This window comes from Nymphalis io, chromosome 17 (genome assembly GCF_905147045.1).
Source record: "Nymphalis io chromosome 17, ilAglIoxx1.1, whole genome shotgun sequence".
Lineage (NCBI taxonomy): Eukaryota > Metazoa > Arthropoda > Insecta > Lepidoptera > Nymphalidae > Nymphalis > Nymphalis io.
This window is the reverse complement of record NC_065904.1, coordinates 9640220-9660452: the sequence shown is the minus strand read 5'-3', so window position 1 is coordinate 9660452 and position 20233 is coordinate 9640220. Positions and strand designations below refer to the sequence as shown.

Genomic DNA, 20233 nt, shown 5'->3' with positions numbered 1-20233 from the left:
AAAGTTTTAGAGTGTACATTCGTCTACTTAGCCAAGTCCATTGAGTCATCTAAATTCAATTCTGCCAACGCCTGCCACGGTCTACTTTCCTGGTACCGACGTTGATGGAATCCGTAATAGCCTTCTTTACACTGTACCAAATAGGTTTAAGAAATATTGGAGAAAGTATTAGCTGAACACGAAATAAAAGTAGGATAAATTACGTTATGTCAACGGTTTTTTTAAATAACTCCTTGAAATATTTGAAGTAAAAATAAATTCAAATTTCGAATACAAAATTCATTTTACTAATTCAGTCAAATTAAATAATTTCGGCTTTATTTAAAATGTTGTTTTCTTAAGTTAAACAATGCCGTGTCTTCTTGTTTCTAATGTCAAATCAATAATGACAGAAAGAGACAAATCACTGTTCAACAGCTGATCAACCGCTAAGCAATTTTTATAAGTAAAACAGTTTATATTTTACGTACAAACTTTATTTAGCGAATGATTACTTAAAAAATGCTGTGTCTTCTTCTTTCAAATGTCAAATCAACAAAGACAAAAAGAGAAATCAGTGTTTAACTAAACAGCCGCTAAATAACGTTTACAAGTAAGGCCATTACTGTTGTTCTCTAGATATATTTAATTACTCAATAAGAAATGTTAAATAATAAACTTCATAATAATTTCATATAAATAAATGTATACTGCAGCGTATTAATGAAAAAAGGTATTTTCTAGTAAATTTCGTGCCATATATAAAAAAATAGTAAACACACAATACACTAGCTTATACACTAGCATTTAATCCGAGGCTTCGCTCGCTTATTATTCAGAATTGCTAAATACCAAATTCCATAGCTGTTTCTTCAAAAATGAAGGATTTTCATAAAAACTTTCGTTCCTATATCACTTACATCTTAAAAAAACATTCTTCCTTAGTGATAAATTACTGCGTAAACTCGTATGCAATTTTTCACGGTACTGGACTAAGTAGTTTAGACTGTGCGTTGAAATGTCAGTCAGTTATTCTTTTTTATATACAGATAATAAATATTCAACTTCAATATAAATTTAATTTAACCTATATAAGATTTTAAATTAATTGACGGGAAAGAGTGACGAATAAATTTCATGCCGGTTTTTCTCGGTAGTCATGTCATATCGAACCGGAAGTTAAAAATACGATTTAAAAGTTCTTGTATCAACCTTTTTGAATAAAGTATATTTCAATTTTGGATTAAAAATATTAAAGAAATGAAACATCGAAATGAATTTTATACACTTAACTAAATCACTTGGGTCAGCTAAACATGTTACAGCACGTAACTGGATTTTCACCAAGTCACAGTTTACAACCTCAATATAGAACAACCTGATCCCTCGAGATACTGCGGTCCAGTTGGATTTGTTTCAAATGTCCACAGCTATACGTTTCAAAGACTAGCTATAGAGTTGTATTTTACAAACGTTTCGCAAACGCAATTATAAAATAATAATAGCATGTAAAATTTATGATGACTCATTATGTTTTTCATGGATGATAAAATAAAATGTTTAACGATGACGATAAAAGAGTAAAACAGACTTTGTGATTATTCCTTAAAGAGGTTTCCTTATGAATTCAGTGGTATTTTCCCGGGTTTAAGCTCAATCTTCATTTCAATTGGCTCATTCGGCTCAAATAAAAAGAGCAAGGACACAGCAAATACCCAAGTAAAATTTATTTATACGCAAACATAATTTATTAATACTTTTATCTATTGTCTTCTTCATTACGATAAAGTAGCTTATCTAAATTAAAATAACATTATTATACCTTTTTCCACACACAACTAAAATGGTTGGAGTAGGCTTAGTTTAGACTGTCACTTCATACGCTTGACCTTTACACAAAACAAGATAGTGATCCCTTGTGTAAGGCAGTTCAGTTGGTTTCATTTCAAATGTCCGAAGTAATAAACGTTGTCGTAAAGGCCACACTAAAACAACCTAAGCTCACTAGATTTTATCAAGGTTTCATGAGCTTAAACACTAAATTATAGGCTTAATTAATCTTAGGATAAGACTTGTTGATAATAGAATATTTATGAATAACAGAATATATACTCGATAGTGGGAAAAATAAGGAGTTTATATTAAAATTGAAATACCTTTATTAGCTTAACATAAAAACACAAATTAATAAGATAATGATGATTAATGAGAACCTAATGAAATTGTCCTGGGAACTATTTATAAGTAAAATCAACTAAACAAACTATACTCATATAAACTATGACTAAAAAATTACTGATAACCTAATTATTATTACACGTAAATATGACTAGAAGAGTGCGGATTCAAATACGAGTAAGAAGTGACTTCTCATGCGTTTAATTTGTACTTATAATTAGTATTCAATTCGACGGTGAAAGCAACCATCGTGAGAAAACGTGCTTATGGCGGATGAGATTCTACCACATATGTATTAACACTCACATTGGAGAAGCGTGATGAAAAAGTTTAAGATCCTCTTCTCAAAAGGTATATAGGCCCTTTGCCCAACTGTGGAACAATTATAGACCATTAATTACTAACTAATTATTGTTGTACCTACTTTTGAAAAACATTCAATACATAACTGATACTTTGGCAACAATTAAAAGTTCCAAAAGTAAAAATTGATGATAAGATAACTCCAAAACATTCTCGACATCATACGATACTCTTGTATCGTATTACAAACTTATTCGATGGATTTCTACAAATTATCTTTATTTATGGTTATGGTTTATTTGAAACTAATATATATTATAAAATATCCACGTTAAAGACGACTGATCACAGAAGCTATTTGAAACTTTCCATCATCTTACGTTCCCACAGGAATAAAAATCTCCATCTTATCTCCGGGAATTAAAAAAGCGTTACCAAGTTTAATTAAGGATCGGATGTTTGACGAGATACCTTTGATGAATAGGATGTCAGAAATCGGTTTTATAATACAGAAGTCTGTATAAATATATTTAATTGATAAAAGAATAATGCTTAATTTTGGTTTATTATGTTTGGTTATATTAAAATAAATTACCTTTATGAAGCTCCAAACCGTCTCCTCAAAGGAAGTCCTTAGCCCAGCAGCGGGACATTAACAGGCATTCTTTACTATTACTAAATAAAATTATTGTATGAAAACTAAAAATATAAAATATCTAAAGGAAAATATGTTGAACTCATTTAATGATGAAAAAAGGTTTTAGATATTATTTATGTATCAGGAAAAAAAAAATACTTATTTTTTTATGCTACATATATTCGTACGTACTTCAAATTGTAATAACTTACAGTATTGTATTTAACGGTATAATAATATCCGCAGATTTTTTAGAGATTAACTTATATTCCTATTTTCTACTCCAGTTAAGACATGTTATAGAAGTAGGTATTAAAATAACCCAAGGGATCAGTTCCAAGTCAGCAACCTACACATCTCTACTTGACCGATAATTTACCTGCAAGCTATTAAAGATCGAAATTTAAGCTAAATATGTTTCCAAATTATGGTACCAATCAATCCATAACATAAAATAATACAGACAGTTACGAACAATGTATTTTATAATCAATATATACAGTTTGCAGTTATCGAATTTATTTGAACGTTTTCAGTATAAATTATCAGCGTCCAATAAAACGTTACAGATTTATACAAATCGTTTATTCATTGTTCATTCATTTGATTTTTTCCATATTGATAGTAAGCTTCCGTTTTGTAATGGACATTTTTATTTGAAGAGCACCACGTTACTTCCCCGCTGTGCTTAATCGTCTATAGCAGTTTCAGCTGGAAATGATTTTATTTTGAGTGTTAAAAATGCAGCTTGAAACAATGTAATTTTTAAATATAGAATTTTTATATTTTGTACGAGACATTCAATATTATTACAGCGTTCATTGTAAACGCCGATTTAGTTGTGAGCAACGACTATGTTACTTACTGATTATGTAATTATGTTATTTAACATTATATGTAAGCGCAATCGATGTCATTTATCTGTTCACTTTTATATGGTTTTATATATACTTTTATATATTTAACGACTGGTGGTAGAGCTTTGTGCAAGCTCGTCTGAGTAGGTACCACCCACTCATCAGATATTCTACCGCAAAACAGCAGTACTTGGTATTGTTGTGTTCCGGTTTGAAGGGTGAGTGAGCCAGTGTAATTACAGGCACAAGGGACATAACATCTTAGTTCCCAAGGTTGGTGGCGCATTGGTGATGTAAGCGATGGTTAACATTTCTTACAATGTCAATGTCTAAGGGCGTTTAGTGACCACTTACCATCAGGTGGCCCATATGCTCGTTCGCCTTCCTATTCTATAAAAAAGTAGAACTTGATTATATCCTCAACAATTCGTATAAAAAAACACAATGAAATAACCAAATCTTAGTGCCACATTTCTTACAATGGCAATTTCTAAGAGCGTTTGGTGACCACTTACTATCAGGTTGCCCATATGCTCGGCCACCTTCCTATACTATAAAAAAAAATAAAAAAAATAAGTACTTTATTTCCAAAGTGGACATATACAACTAAACAGTATCAGCCACTCTTCGGCTTTTAAATCCGTCAGATTAAAATCTGCCACGTGGTACACACATTATTCCTTCACCACGAGATGAATAAACGAAAATTAGGCGCATGGAAACTAAGTGTAGCTTACCGGGGTCCCTAACCTGTTGTTGAGACTTACGTTTAGTTTTCTATCTACTATTCCAACTGGACTCAAAAAATATTTGTAAATAATATACATAACTAAACTGTTTAATTTCCGTTGAAGTAAATTCGAGTATATTGCCTAGATAAATAAAATTCTCTAACACGATTGTAACTGTACATAGTGCGGGCACATTGCCAAAGGAAGTCGGAACAAGTTTCTGTAGTATTTTGAAGGCAAACTGTGAACGCTGTATTACCACTGGTTCGTACTTGGAATGAAAAAAAACATGTCGACAAAGTTGCAGTTCCTAAGACTATTTTAGAATACTATTTTAGATATCAAAAAAATTGTAAACGCTATGATTTATTCAGTTATTTTTCAATATTTTTTTTACCAAGCGTTCGCTTCATACTTTATCATTGTTCATATTTGTTTGTGGTTTGAATTACTTGTATAATTTAACGAGTTTTAAACTGCGGTTTCATCCCCGTGCAACTTTCCGTCGTCTCTTCAGTTTCCAACCCATGATCTATATCTATATTTAACCATATATATGCAAAAAAAGTTTCACGCGCAGCTCCCTAAATAATAATTGCTTGTTTTCGGTTTTTTTTTTTATTTTATTACTAATTGCGACAATGTTTCCTGAGTGATCCCAACCACGGTAATTATATTTTGTCACTGGGTCTATCCAACTTCTCAGATCGATGGGATGGCGTTTAGAAGTAATAGTTTTAGGTACTTTCTGCTTTTGGATAAAAATGCATAGCACTGGCGACTTCTTAACTTCTGGCAGCAGTTTATTACTGTAAATGGGTATATATAATATAATATCATAAATTGATACGAATGGTTCCTGTTTTCTATGAAATTACTTCGTCTGCATCTGACATAACATAGAACTTTAATCGATATTAACAACTGAGATTTGCTACCTCTGAAAATTGAAACCTCTCTAATTAATTCTCTTAAAGTTTGTTATCTAAAATTGTGAATGTTGAAGTCTTAGAAATTATTCCGGGACTTGAGGCCGTTATTGGAATTTTACGTGGAAACAAAATGTAAGTTAGGTGGGTGAACTTACCAAAGGTAAGGGGTTGGTTTCATTAGCTTCGGCCCAGCGGTTTGCGGTTAGCGAAACGTAACGAGAAATCAGGGAAATAACTCTAAAATTGTTACGTAGATTGAAGATTAAAGCTATTTTAAATGAATAATACAAAATCTTTTGTTATTCTTATCATTACTTACAAATTTTCATCCCAGTATGATACATGTACCATGTACTTAACATGGTGTTGATGGCTGTTCTTTGATACGCTAATATATAAATAATCATATATTTTTGTCTGAGTTTTGGTCACAGCTAATATAAATAAGACAAATGCAGCTTTAAGTTGTACAAGTTAGTTGAAACACACATGCATCTTCTATATCCTAGTATAGATATATCCTAGTATAGAGAGTAGCTCTCTTGATGTTACAGTCCATAGGACAGCTATCTCCCATAGAACAAATGCCTTTACGCACTTTTCAGAGAACAAGTTTATAACACTGCTAACATCGGATTGCTATTGAGAATTACTTATACACAATTTTTTTTTCTCTTGTTAGTAGTTAGTTAATTGTAAGTCCTAGAAGACAACGGATGTTGTTTATATTTATATAAAACACAAAAAACTTCATGATTTTTGTGGAAATCGTGTGAGTGTTTGTTGATTCCTTAAGTTAAAGTATCCTATAACAATAAGTCCTTTCGAAGAATCTTAGTAATAACGGTATAGTATAACGTACATAATTACTTCTATAAAGGCGATCGTCTCTATCAGGAGAAACCATTATTTTTTATTTAAAGCATAAAAGTTTCAAAGCAACAATATAAAAGTTATGAGGATATAAGGTGACTCATCGCAGACGTTTACAGTTTGACAAATAATGACGGCGTTCAAAATGGCCGCGCCGACCATCGATACGACGCTTCACGAGACCAACCAGCTCTCAAATTAACACTGGTAATTTTAACATTAATAATAATAAATTTATGAACTGTAATTATTTTTAATATTTTAAAAATATTATACCGTAACGTTTGTGTATGAATTAATGTTAGTTCGTGTAATATCATAAAGACGTTAGTCATCTTTTGCTCTTGCGACGTGGTGCGACCGTCTCTATGAAGAACGGTACGCACGCAAACGCGTCGTTGGAGCGAATCGAAAATCGAAGGCTGGCAGGAGCCTTCGAAGCTTGGATGAGACGAAAGCGACGAGTCACCTTCCGACTTACGCAGGTAATGACCGGTCACAGTTGTTTTGGAGAATACCTGTGTAAGATCGGACGCGAATCGACGGCGATGTTTTTTTTTTTTTTTGGATTAGAAGGTGGACGAGCATATGGGCCACCTGATGGTAAGTGGTCACCAAACACCCTTAGACATTGGCATTGTAAGAAATGTCAACCATCGCTTATAGCCAATGCGCCACCAACCTTGGGAACTAAGATTTTATGTCCCTTGTGCCTGTAATTACACTGGCTCACTCACCCTTCAAACCGGAATACAACAATATCAAGTACTGCTGTTTTGCGGTAGAATATCTGATGAGTGGGTGGTACCTACCCAGACGAGCTTCACAAAGCCCTACCACCAGTAGGCCTCCTTTTGCCTCTTTCTGTGAGACCGTCATGGTCCAGAAGGGGATGGCGGACCAGGAACGGGAAAGGGCCGATCCTGCTCGGTGGAGACGACGACGGCGTCGTCTCATTGCTCCCATAGATCCGACGCCCGGGGCTTAAAATATAGGGCGTAAACCTGGGGCCGTGGATGCGTGAGTTGGAGGCGTCACGTGTCCTATTTCAGACGGCCCTGTGGAGGACGGCAGCCGGGATGGCCTCGCGCTGCCGTACGCACTAGCAAGGAGTACGGGGGGGGGGCGAGTTTTGCCCTCTGATGAGAGCTCCGCCGAGCCACGAGTGGAGCAAAGCGCGAGAGAGGCCGCGGATGCGATATCAACACGATCCCGCAGCCTCTCCGATCCGTGCCGAGGACGGCCATCGCAGTGGTTTTAGTGGGTAAGAATCCCACATAACCCGGTTCCACCACCATAGGACCCGGATACCTGTCTGAAGGTTTCCAGCGCAAGAAAAAAAAAGGTGCATTAGTTACGTATAAATAAAGAGAAATTGACGTCCATTTTTTGGGTTACTAAATAACCTACAGCTTACAATATAGATCGTCGAATCGACCGACAAAAAAAAACATTTTTATAAAATTTATTTCACTACTTCAGAAACGAAAATCGGCGACGAATATTCGCATTCGCCATCGGAAAAGTTTAAAACTCAATATTCGTTTCATCACCAGTACAGATGTATCGAAACGAAAATTTCGATGCAGCAGTTGATCGGACGCATAGTTTAATTATCAGATCAACTTGGAAGCGAAACCCGAGAAGTGGAAGTTGAAACCCATGTGTGTTGCAATTTTTATACCGTACTCCAAATTTAAATACTGGCTTATATTATTTATTTATAGATAATATTGATTCAATGAACGCAAGTCAGAATTCGGTAAGTAAATATAATATGGATATTTAATTAACTTTTAAATGACTTGTAAATGTTTACAAATCAGTTTCCATCATCAATTAAAAGGAAGGCTTATATTTATATGATTATACTAATAAAGGTTTATTCATAATAAGAAAACTTTACATATAATATAATCGGTGTTTTGTCGAGCCTACTTGAATAAATAACAATTTAAATTTAATTTGATGGGAAATGGAATAGAAAATATGAAGGAAGTGTCGATCCTATTTTTTCGAGCATCAAGTTATGTATCGGCTTAGTTACAAAAAGAAACATAGTTTTATTAAATAATAATATTTAAGATAATTTATTTATTCCGTATTCGTATTCTCAGCAATGAAGAAAAACGTATCTAAGGGCAACGGACAAACTAATACATGACCATCTATCTACTGAATTTAGAATAGCTTAGTAAGATGTACCTCCGTAAGAAAAGGTTTTATACCCAGTGAGCTGTTTATATATATTTTACATTAAGTACTTAAAAACAAATAATTCCAAAATGCTTATTATTAATAAAATAACAAGATAATGACATAATTATAGAAATGTATTTAAACGATTTGATTTATAAATGTTTCTTAGTAAATAATAATTTGAAATTCAATTATTGTTTTCTGTCAGAGCTCCGGATCTGAATCAAATAGAATTTATATTAATTCATTTCTATTATCAAATCGGCTTTATTAGCTTGGTCAATTTCAACAAATTAAAGTATCGAAATGATTGAAAATGATTTGAACACCGGATTTATAAGGTACGCTGTTATTGATTTAAAGAGTCAGCAACTTGAACTTAACCAAAACTTCGCCTTGAGACAAGTTTCTCGTGTAATTTTCTCTAACTGGTTGACAAGTTCGCCTAACAGTCTACTAGATTCTTTTATTTTTATACTTCAATAAATAATATAAAACTATTAAAAAAACCTGTAAATTCCAAAACCAAATATCATTAAAATACTAAAAATAAGTAAACAACTGAACTCCGGCCTCTTCTTTTCTGGAGAAGGCTCGTAGTATGTTCCACCACTCGGCTCCAATGCAGGTTCGTGGATTAAACGTTGCTGAGTCAACTTTAAAAGTAACAAATCTCATAAAAAATTGTTAAATCGAAAAGGTCTCATTTAAATAATAATTTTAAAGATAAAAATTGTAAGCGTTTCATTAAATAATATAAATATATATATTAAAGTTTATATATTTATATAGTTTTGCAGTTGTGGCGAACGATTTAAGTCCTTTCCCCTCGTGTTTGTGAAAAAGTTGTGAGATTTCCATTTATTGTGATTTCAACCCTCACGTACTCGCCATTCTACATCATAATGGCGTTGTGGGTATCATTAATTAAATCTTTTCTATTTGTAAAAGTCGGTAACCACTTACTATCAGGTGGCCCATTTGCCAGACAAGCTATCTGATATTTCATAAGAAAAAAAAATCTTTTGGAAATCAATCAGTGTCTTATCTTACTATCAAAAGCTAAAGTAAAATATAATAGAGAGTTCGGTCCTCCTGGCTGGCCTAGGCCAGTCAAGGTACGGGCCTCGGGGTTGCCCCCCCTACCTGGGCCTTTCCTCACCGTCAGATTTATCTGACGTGTCTGTTCTTTTTGGCCCAAAGGGCCAGTGTCTCAATGACCCAGTGGCTATTTATTTCAGTGTTGTTGTCGATTTTGAGTGATGATGTCCGGTGGTTGTTGTCGTCCTATTGTTAGTCCAAATCGTCGTCGTCTTCTTCACCAATAAAATATAATAATAATAAATATAACAACTTCATCTGTCTATCTTAAACCACAGAATAGTTTAACAAATCTATTTCTATAACTAGAAGCTCTTGAAGTTTTGACCTTAGAGCACAAATCGATATTCAGCTTGGCGACAGTCGCAGTTTCCAATGATACCTAATAGACATTTGACTCTAAATAACTAAATACAGTCTTCGTTTTATCAAAAATAATGTCTCATTAGCGTAATATCTAGATAATATGTTCTCTATATAAAATAATAACTTTAACGAAACCAGTGTTCTTAAATTTGCTATGACCAAATATAGAATCGCTATTAATCCTTATAAAATCAACCGTTATAAAACTACTATTAAATTACTTAGTATGCTTACAAGAAATGCCAGTTTTTTTTTAAGATTATATGTAGTTTTTCTTAAATAGTAATTACTTTTTGTTTATACGATCAATTATTAAATACCTATTCTAATATTTCATACGTTCTGGATCACAACGAAAAAACGAATAAAAACGAATATTTACAATATTCCTCCCGAAATATATTGTCAACTTCGGAGCCACTTAAATTCAAAATATCACTTTGATACAAAAAATCCTTGAAAAACCTTTTCAGATCGATACATCTTATAGCACAAAAAAAAATAAAAATAAAAGACATGTCAAAATTTCAAGTTACAAAAAACAATGAACAAAAATTTAATAAAGTAAAAAAGAATAATAATGATAACCAAATATGAATAATTAAGTGTTACTTCTATTAAATACTATTATTACGGTGATCATGACGAAAGGCGACGACTTAGTTCGTAACCCCAACTCGAAGTTGGCCGGTTTTGTACTCATTAATTATTCTATTGCTAAATAACAATTCTTTATATTACTCTGTTCTGGTTTGAAGGATGAGTGGGCCAATGTTGCAATGGGCCAATTACATTGGCGACCCAACTTCTTGGATTATACTTTTGGCACCGCATTATAATGTAGACATTATATATATATATTATTATATATGTAGACATTATAATGTAGGCATTATATTTCTTTCAATGTCATGTTTGATTACTTACAATGTTATGGTTCATTTACCCCCTCTGTTGCTATACACTGTGTATATTTAATTGATTTCATTAATTTATTCATATGATAGTCACAGCCTGTGACTGTCCACTGCTGGGTTAAGATCTCCTCTCCCTTTTGAGGAGAAGGTATGTAGCTTATTCCACCACGCTGCTCCAATGTGGGTTGGTGGAATACACATGTGGAAGAATTTCAGTGAAATTAGACACATGCAGGTTTCCTCACGATGTTTTCCTTCACCGTCAAGCACGAGATGAATTATAAGCACAAATTAAGCACATGAAAACTCTGTGGTGCTTGCCCGGGTTTGAACCCACGATCATCGGTTAAGATTCACGCCTTCTTACCACTGGCCCATCTCGGTACTTACTTACTTCATATAATATATTAATAAAATTGGATGAATTCTGATGAATTTGGTTATATCATATCATGAGTAAGTATAACTATATTATTCGCTTCGTGGTTTCCTAATGAGGTTGTATTAACGGATATTTCTGTCAAGATTTTTTAATGTGCTTAAATATATCACGTCATTACAAAATTAGTATGTAGTTTTCCTTTTCGAAAAACAAACTCAGGAATCCTATATAATTATATTACCATTTATATAAAACCAGTTCCATATTTTCTTAACTAAAACATTTATTAATACTGTATCTTGAATACATACACATACTGTTTTATCAAATTCATAATCATATTAACTATGGCTATATCTGTTTCACTTGGCATGATCAATACCGCGCTAGCTGTTCTTTTCCGTATCTAAAGGAAACGGTACGCAACATGAAAGAAATTTATAGTTTCCTTAACAGAATTCCCCGTAACACAGTTACATGTTGTTTGTATTTGCGGAACTAATTACTTGTCAGAAACGTTACAATGTCGGGTTATTTGCGGGAGTTGGTTTTGAGGGACGCAATCGTCAAGAGATGTTTGGATAATTAAATTAATTCTTACGTTTATATTGAAGGACATACAAACGCCGGATTAAGTCCGGCAATGCATCTGCAAGCCCTAGGGCGTTGCAGATGTCCATGGGCGGTGGTAGTCACTTTCCATCATGTGAGTCTCCTGCTCGTTTGCCCCCACTAACATAAAAAAACAGAAATTCTTGTGTGTTTTGGCCTGTTTCATCGCAATCTGATGAATATTATAGGAACGCATAGAGGACACTATCCCGTCCCGATTTTGCATAAAGTAAAGGCATACATAAAACTTTTATATCATAATGCAATCGGCCTGATTCCTTCCAACATCTACAACATTTATTATCATATTTCAGCCGATTTTCACACAGCTATAACAAATTATACACGTAAATCTTTCTGATTAATCTTTTCTTATGAATGTTATATATTTTTATACTAATGGAATATGCCAACCAAGTGTCAGGGCCCAAATTCAAATCTGCAACTGTCAAATGGCTAGCCGGCCTGTCAAAACTGCTTCTGTCTTCTGACTTTTTATAGAAACGTCGTTCGTTCGCCCATACAATTTCGCCTAAATTTTCGCGTTATTCTTGATTTTATTTATATTTCAGTTATTCATATATTTATTATACAGTACCATAGCATACTAACAGAAATTAAGCACATGAAAATTCAGAGGTGCTTGCCCGGGTTTGAACCCACGTTCATCGGTTAAGATTCAGGCGTTCTTACCACTGGGCCATCTCGACTTTTTAATTTCTGTTATAACAGAAATTAAAAAGTGAAGGAAAACATCGTGAGGAAACCTGCATGTGTCTAATTTCATCGAAATTCTGCCACATGTGTATTCCAAAAACCCGCATTGGAGCAGCGTGGTGGAATAAGCTCCAAAACCTTCTCCTCAAAAAGGGAGAAGAGGCCTTACCCAGCAGTGGGACATTTACAGGCTGTTACTGTAGATAGTATACTAATTTAACAAATAGAACTCAGGAAAGCTAATTCTTCTTTATGTTATCAACAAAAACAAGTAGATATTTTCGTGATGAGCATTTTAATATGAGTATCTTAGTAGTTAAATTTGTCGTATTTATAAGTTTTTAGTTTTAGGATCAAACATTTAATATTTACAGGCTATAGATACTCGTTAAATATTAATCATATTATTATATTATGAAAATGTTCGTAATGCAGCCTTGATACGCTGAATACCGATAGTGTTGTCATAAGAGTTTGTTTGGATGAATAATGCATTTCAATGTTGAACAACGCCGTATCGGCAATGATATAAGTTGATAAAATTATTAATGACTGTGACCCATTAAAATTGATTTTTACCGTATTAAGTTTCTTTGAAAGTCAAATACTTAGTTTAATATAGTAGACATAATACAAATGTCATTTAAATAGGCTTATAGGGGACTTTTGAATCGCAATGTTACAGTATAAAATTAAACGTAAAGCTGCCACCTACTCTACTTCTTCTGTATTTTAATGACATGTGCAAATTAGCATCATACAAAGTTGGCAGACGACAGCAATGTAGACACCTTATATACGGGCCACGCTAATATTTGTCGGAAACACGTCGATGAGTATAAATTTGTGTCTGAAATAACAAGTTTTTATTAACCAAAGTCTGAGATTGGGACCAACCAAACTTGGTACAACTCAACCCTTATACGACACAAGTTAGCGCGATGACTTCTGAAATGACACCTTTTGACCGCGATGACTTCTAAAATGACCATCCCCTCATTTTATACCCTAACCTAGTATCAGGACGTTAGGTTCTGCGGTCTATTGGAAGGTGAAGCCAAATTAGCCTCTAAAAGCTTTGTGTGCTCAACAAGGTAAGTCAGTACCTCACGTCAACTCGAATTGAGCGCCCAAATTGATTTGCTTATAAAAAAAAGTTTACATGACATAATCATAATTTTTCACACAGTTTATTATAATCGTGTAAAGATTATTTTAGTACAAAATTTATTTTTTTTTAATTTACATCTCCCTAATTTAAGTCAGAACACATCACCGAAAAAAGCTTGATATCCATTATATATCAAAATATTTACGACTATTAATATTTCAGACGCATTCGAAATTCAACCATTTGTTTAAATAAAAACGACCAATAAAATCATTTGGAAGTAAATGTATTTGTTTACTGACGTTTGTTTGTCGCGGCTCGGTGGCGTTTCGTTTTACGCAAATTAAACATTCACTCGTTTATCTCCCGGCTGAACAAACTATATGTATTGATAATGTAATGAAACCTTTCACTTTGTAATTAAATTTTATTTAATTTTGCGGCATAAAGGCTATGCCTAATTGTATTATGGCGAATCGGGTATTATGTTATTTATATCAGGTGAGTGAAGAGTAAACTGTAAGCCTTAAATACACGTGGCATACTGAGAATATATATATTTTAATAAAATGTATAAATACATAATACATTCTTTTATACGCAACCCCGGAGTAGAAGGGTTCCTTTTACAATCAATATACTGCAAACCATAGTATGCTATTTCTTACATGCCTATAATTACATTGGCTCTTTCACCACTGAAGCCAAAAACTATTGATGTTTGGCAGTGGAATAACTATTATAAATTACTATATAGCGCTTGATTCATCCAAATATATTGGTGTCCTCAAAATTTATAATATACAGTCCTTATTCGTAGGGTAAATATACCACGGCTGACATTTAAACTGTTTTCACCGTCGAAGCGACCACTTCCTAAGCTAGGGTTCAATCTTATTCAGAGCATTACGGTAGCATGCGAAAGCGATCCCGTGGCGCTCCTCGTCAAGACGGAAAGGGTACCGCTGGTTTTTTAGTGGGTATTCCGATGTTCGGGGCGCACTCCGGGGCGAGCCCCACATACACCCCCCCCCCCACTGTTCCCGTGGGGGAACGGCGTAACGCGTTTTTCCAGCGTTAAAAAAATAAAAAAGGGTTCGATCTTATAGAAGATATTATCGAGGACGTTATCCGGAGCCCAAGATAGTTTAAATTTCAAGATGAAATCTAGTACCCGTTCTCTGACCAGTGACTCTATAAAAAAAAATTTGGGTAACAGCAATTACACTTTTAGACAACAAAAATATAGAGTTCGCTATATATTTTTTATGTAGAGGTGAAAGAGCAAATAAAGGTTTTATTTGTCTGCAATAATTTTAATTTCCATGAAGTTATTATTGGTTACTTCAAGTCTTAATAATAAATCATTTTTAATCGCAATAGTATAAATATACATAAATTATGAGTTGGTTAACCGGGCATGATTACACAAAACCCTATCATATTCTTGATTATCATACCCCTTGTATGTAATGGTACATATATAGTATAAAATAGTATTCTTAGTATTTTGTAATTGACCAATTTATAGTTATCCGAAAATTCTAGAAAAAGCCTAAACAAAATATGTTAATACAAATACCAGATTATTGCGGTTCCACTAAGCATTTTCCCAACGTTTGTGGCCTAAGTTATTCAGGCATTATATTTTGAGTATGTATTGTATCGGGGGAATTACAGCGGTCTCGTGTTTCTTGGATGATTGATGATACTTGCGACGTTAATATTTTTGTTGCATGCTATTATTTATTATATAAGACAGGCAGGGTAGTCAAGTATGAAAATCGAGGCCTCTATTAGTCGTTCAAAGGTTACGCATACTAGACGTTGCTATGTAGTTTCTATGTATTTATGGTAAGATACAAATATGTATAAATGTAACTTTTTTTAAAGGTAGGTAGACAGAAAAATAGGCCATCTGATTGGTATCACCTTAGACTTTTGCAATGCCAGAATATTAAACATTCCTTTTGCGCACGTGCAATACCAACCTTAAAGACTAAGAAGTTTGGTCCCTTTCGTACAATTACACCAGTTCAGACATCCTTCAAACCACAATACTATATAGTACTGCTTAGCGGTAGAATAAACGGTGAGTGGTACCACCTACCCAGGTAGGCTTGCACAAAGCCCAACCACCAAGACAATGTATAAGCTTTTTTTATACTTACTTGGACAGGTACTTCATTTACAGATTCATAATGATTTACGTAGCGGAATATTAAATTCGGCTCCTTCTATTCTATATATCTTTCATTAATATCTAATTGATCTTGATAGTGAATCTTAAGGACACATCTTCTTTATATATGTGTAATAACAATTAATCGAATAATTATTATATACTCGGTGAAATCTAAAACTAGAATTTAAAAGTCGTATAGCAATTTGACGAGCCGGTTGGCGTAGTTGGTAGATACTTGCCTTTCACGCCGAAGGTTGTGGGTTCGATTCCCACCCAGGACAGACATTTGTGAGCATGAACATGTCTGTTTGTCCTAAGTCTGGGTGTAATAATCTATATAAGTATGTATTTACAAAAGAAAAGTAGTATATGTAGTATATCAGTTGTCTGGTTTCCATAACACAAGCTTTGTACAAGCTTAATTTAGGATCAGATGGCCGTGTGTGAAAAATGTCCCAGGATATTATTATTATTATTATTAGCGATAATTATACTGCTGATATTCTCCTGGTAAGGAGAAGACACAGCCAGCCAGCCTAGCCTAGCCTACTGCACATCTTATATTTTAGTGCACGTATATGTATGTGTACAAATACAGGTTCGTTATCTATCTCTAACATCCGTGGACTCCACGCTTACCTCAACGCTGTCCACCATCATCTCGAGACAGCACGGCCAGCAATATTGTTTCTCACGGACACATAAATACTCCGTCCTGCCGATACCAGCTACCTTAATTATCCCGGCTACATGCTTGAAGAATCCTTCAAAACGAAAGCCGGAGTATGAGAGAATACTCAATGTATAAAATGTCTATAATAAATAAATTTTATTTTATCACACTAACAAGTTGGGATCATTGAACTCTCTAAAATTCAATCACATTAGTTATGAAGGCTTTACGAAGGCTTTTTGTATTTATATATAGGCTTTGATATGGTGAGGAGTAATGACTATACATAATAACGAAGCAACGTTTATATAATATGTAAATAATGTTAAATTATCTTACTTACATTTTATCTAAATGTAACGCTAGTAAAATAAAAATTTAATAGAATATAATTTTAAGTAGTAATGATTCAAAATTAAACGATTTCAAATTAGCAAAAATAATATTTTAAAATGGGATTTGATAAATATACAATTGTTTCAAATATTATCCATGAACAAAATAACTCAGTTGGGTTTTTTCTTGAAAAAATTTATATTTACTACAAAAATATTTATAGACGGCCCTTTGCACGTAACAAATCTCCCTAGTCTACAAGTCTATAAATTATCTCGAGATCTATCTCAGTAAAAATATTAACTCTTCCAAATCGGTACAAACGTTCTCGAATAATAGATAAACATATAAACCCATGCAAACCTTCTCCTCAAAAAGAGGAGAGGAGGCCTTTAGCCCAGCAGTGGGACATTCACAGGCTGTTACGGTAGGTTACAGCAACAGTCTGTGTGTGTCTCACTTTTTGAGAAGAAGTTTTGGAGCTCATTCCACGCTGCTCCAATACGGGTTGGTAGAATACACATGTGTCAGAATTTCAATGAAATTAGACACATGCAGGTTTCTTCACGATGTTTTCCTTCACCGTCAAGCACGAGATGAATTATTACCACTAATTAAGCACATGAAAATGCAGTGGTGCTTGCCCGTGTTTGAACCCACGATCATCGTTAAGATTCACGCGTTCTTACCACTGGACCATCTCCGCTTATGCAGGCTAACTTACGATAATCCCGTCCACTAGGGATGATATTGTAAGCATTTAAACTATAAAATTCTCTAACCTTCGTAAAGATTTGTTCTAGTCACTAAACTATTTCGGTTCGCATTCCTAAATGAATAATAAAAGTCATATAACGCTTAGCATTAAAGTCAGTCCTAAACAATAATACAAATATTTACTTTGTGAGTGACATATTTTCTGGGCTAAGTACGTACCTTTGTAAATATTCAGCTTGTTTTGTTGACACATTCATTCAGAATACGCTGAGCAAACTCGACCTACAGGAATTCCACGAATCAGGGTACAGTGAAAAAAAAAACATATTATTTTTTTTTGTGAGCAATAAGGCAGTAAAAGTACATACGGCTTAAAATTATTATTATATAATTGAATAGCTGAGATGGCCCAGCGGTTACAATGCGTGAATTTAAAGCGATCGCGGTTTCAAAACCAGGCAAACACCACTGAATTTCCATGTGCTTATTTTATGTATATAATTAATCTCGTGCCGGCGGTGATTGTAACATAAAAATAAATAAGTCTATTGTTAATGGAGCTTCAATGACAATCGTGAAGAAACGTGACAGCGAAAAATAATATTTTTATTATTATCTGTACATTTTTTTATAAATAATTGTAATTATTTTTTGTTTAAATATAAAAGATATTAAGTAATCCGATTTGTTTTCATACTAATATTAGTAAGTTGTCTAAAGCTTGTTTAGGTTGTATGTATAATAATAAAATTTGAATTTTATGTTCAATCCATCAATGACATCCATCTAGGATCACAAAAAATTTGGTACCAATAAAAAAAAGCCTAACACGCAATAGTACTGCGTGCTATAACATAACAACATTGACATTAGCTACTAACGAAAATATAAAGACCTATGACTGCCTAGACGTTTAACTATAATTATATTACTATCCTAAAAACCGAAATAACGTTCTTTTCAAACATTGGATACATTTACAAGTTACCATAAGACTTTGTGGTAGCCTCTTATTAGTTATTCAAATGCTAAATATTATTTTGTATTGCTTCATTACGATTTAAGGGTTAGTGTATGATAAAGGACACAAAAACACAGTTTCTTAAAGTGGCTTCCCATTGTGCAAGTTATTAAGGACGGACTCGGAGCAGACCGAACGAACGCATCGTGGGCAGGGAAGCCTTTCAATTGAGAGCTACAAAAGCAGTAAAACATTTTTAATGTTTCTTGTAAATAGGGTAACGATTGTCATCTATGGGCAAATGATCGCTTATCATCAATGGCTGAATTAAACATTTACTTTCCTAAAATATGTTTCATATAAAACATGAAAGCACTTTTTTACTCAATAGATATCCTAGATATAGACACACGTCAGGAAAAATAAATAAAATACGAATACTTTATTAATAAGGGATTCATTCATTCAGTGCATTAGAAGTGAGTTAAAATATGATATTGAAACATTAATTTCAATAAAAACATGACGCGTGGAATTTAAATATAGAATGCACTCATCTTTTATTTGAAGAAGATAATGTGAAGTTATTTTGCCGAAAGTGCCGTACTGCTTGCAGATGAAATGCAGCATCGTCTAGAATATTGTATCATTTTTTCATCCCACGAGTTATTCTATTCCGTGTATTATAATATTTACTACATGGCGTTAGTTCGATTAAAGCATAAATTTATGTATTTCGATTGTAATCGTAATCGTTCATCGAGGCTATGTAATACACAACCTTATCGTATTGTAATATAAAGCTATGTCTATAAATATGTAAACAATATTATCGATAAATTTGAAAACCTAAATAAAAACTGATCACAGTCAATAAATAATATTCGTAACAAATTCTGTTTTCTATATTTCTCTAACAATTTTAATTGATGTAATGTCTTTCAATCCACACAAATATATGATATTTTTATTATATTTTTTTGCTTAGTATAAGTATGTTTACTGTATATAATATTCTCATTTAAGTGTTTGATAGTAGGCTATATTTCACAAATAAATAAGTTTCAATCCATCTCAGACTGATTAAGATTTTATATTACTGAAAATAGAAGTGCTTTAAATCACGTTGAATATTTGTTTTCCAAGCTAAGATTTCAATGTTATTATCACGGCCGTTGAAAATGAAGAGTTAATTAGTTCCAAAATTTATGCGGCTTGGAGGCTATGCCCGAGAAATAGTTTGTTATTTAAATGTCTTTTGACAAGCAGCTGACTCAAAGGCAGGCCAAAGTTATTATTAAAACAGGACCTCCATTTTGTAAAATATAAACTAGGTTTACGGTATCAATTTATGAAAAAATAGTGTACATACCTTCAGCTTTAAACTATTACATACAGTATTACATTTAATATGCAAGTAGTAGTAAATGTATAATATTGTATTGTCTCACGTTAAACGAAGATGC

At 33.3% G+C, this 20233-nt stretch overlaps 1 protein-coding gene across 2 annotated transcripts in view; it reads left to right on the top strand.

The window, feature by feature from the left end:
* The window catches only part of LOC126774681 (hemicentin-2-like), a 319165-nt gene that overhangs the window by 153577 nt on the left and 145355 nt on the right, over window positions 1-20233 (top strand). The gene's annotated exons all lie outside the window — the stretch shown is intronic.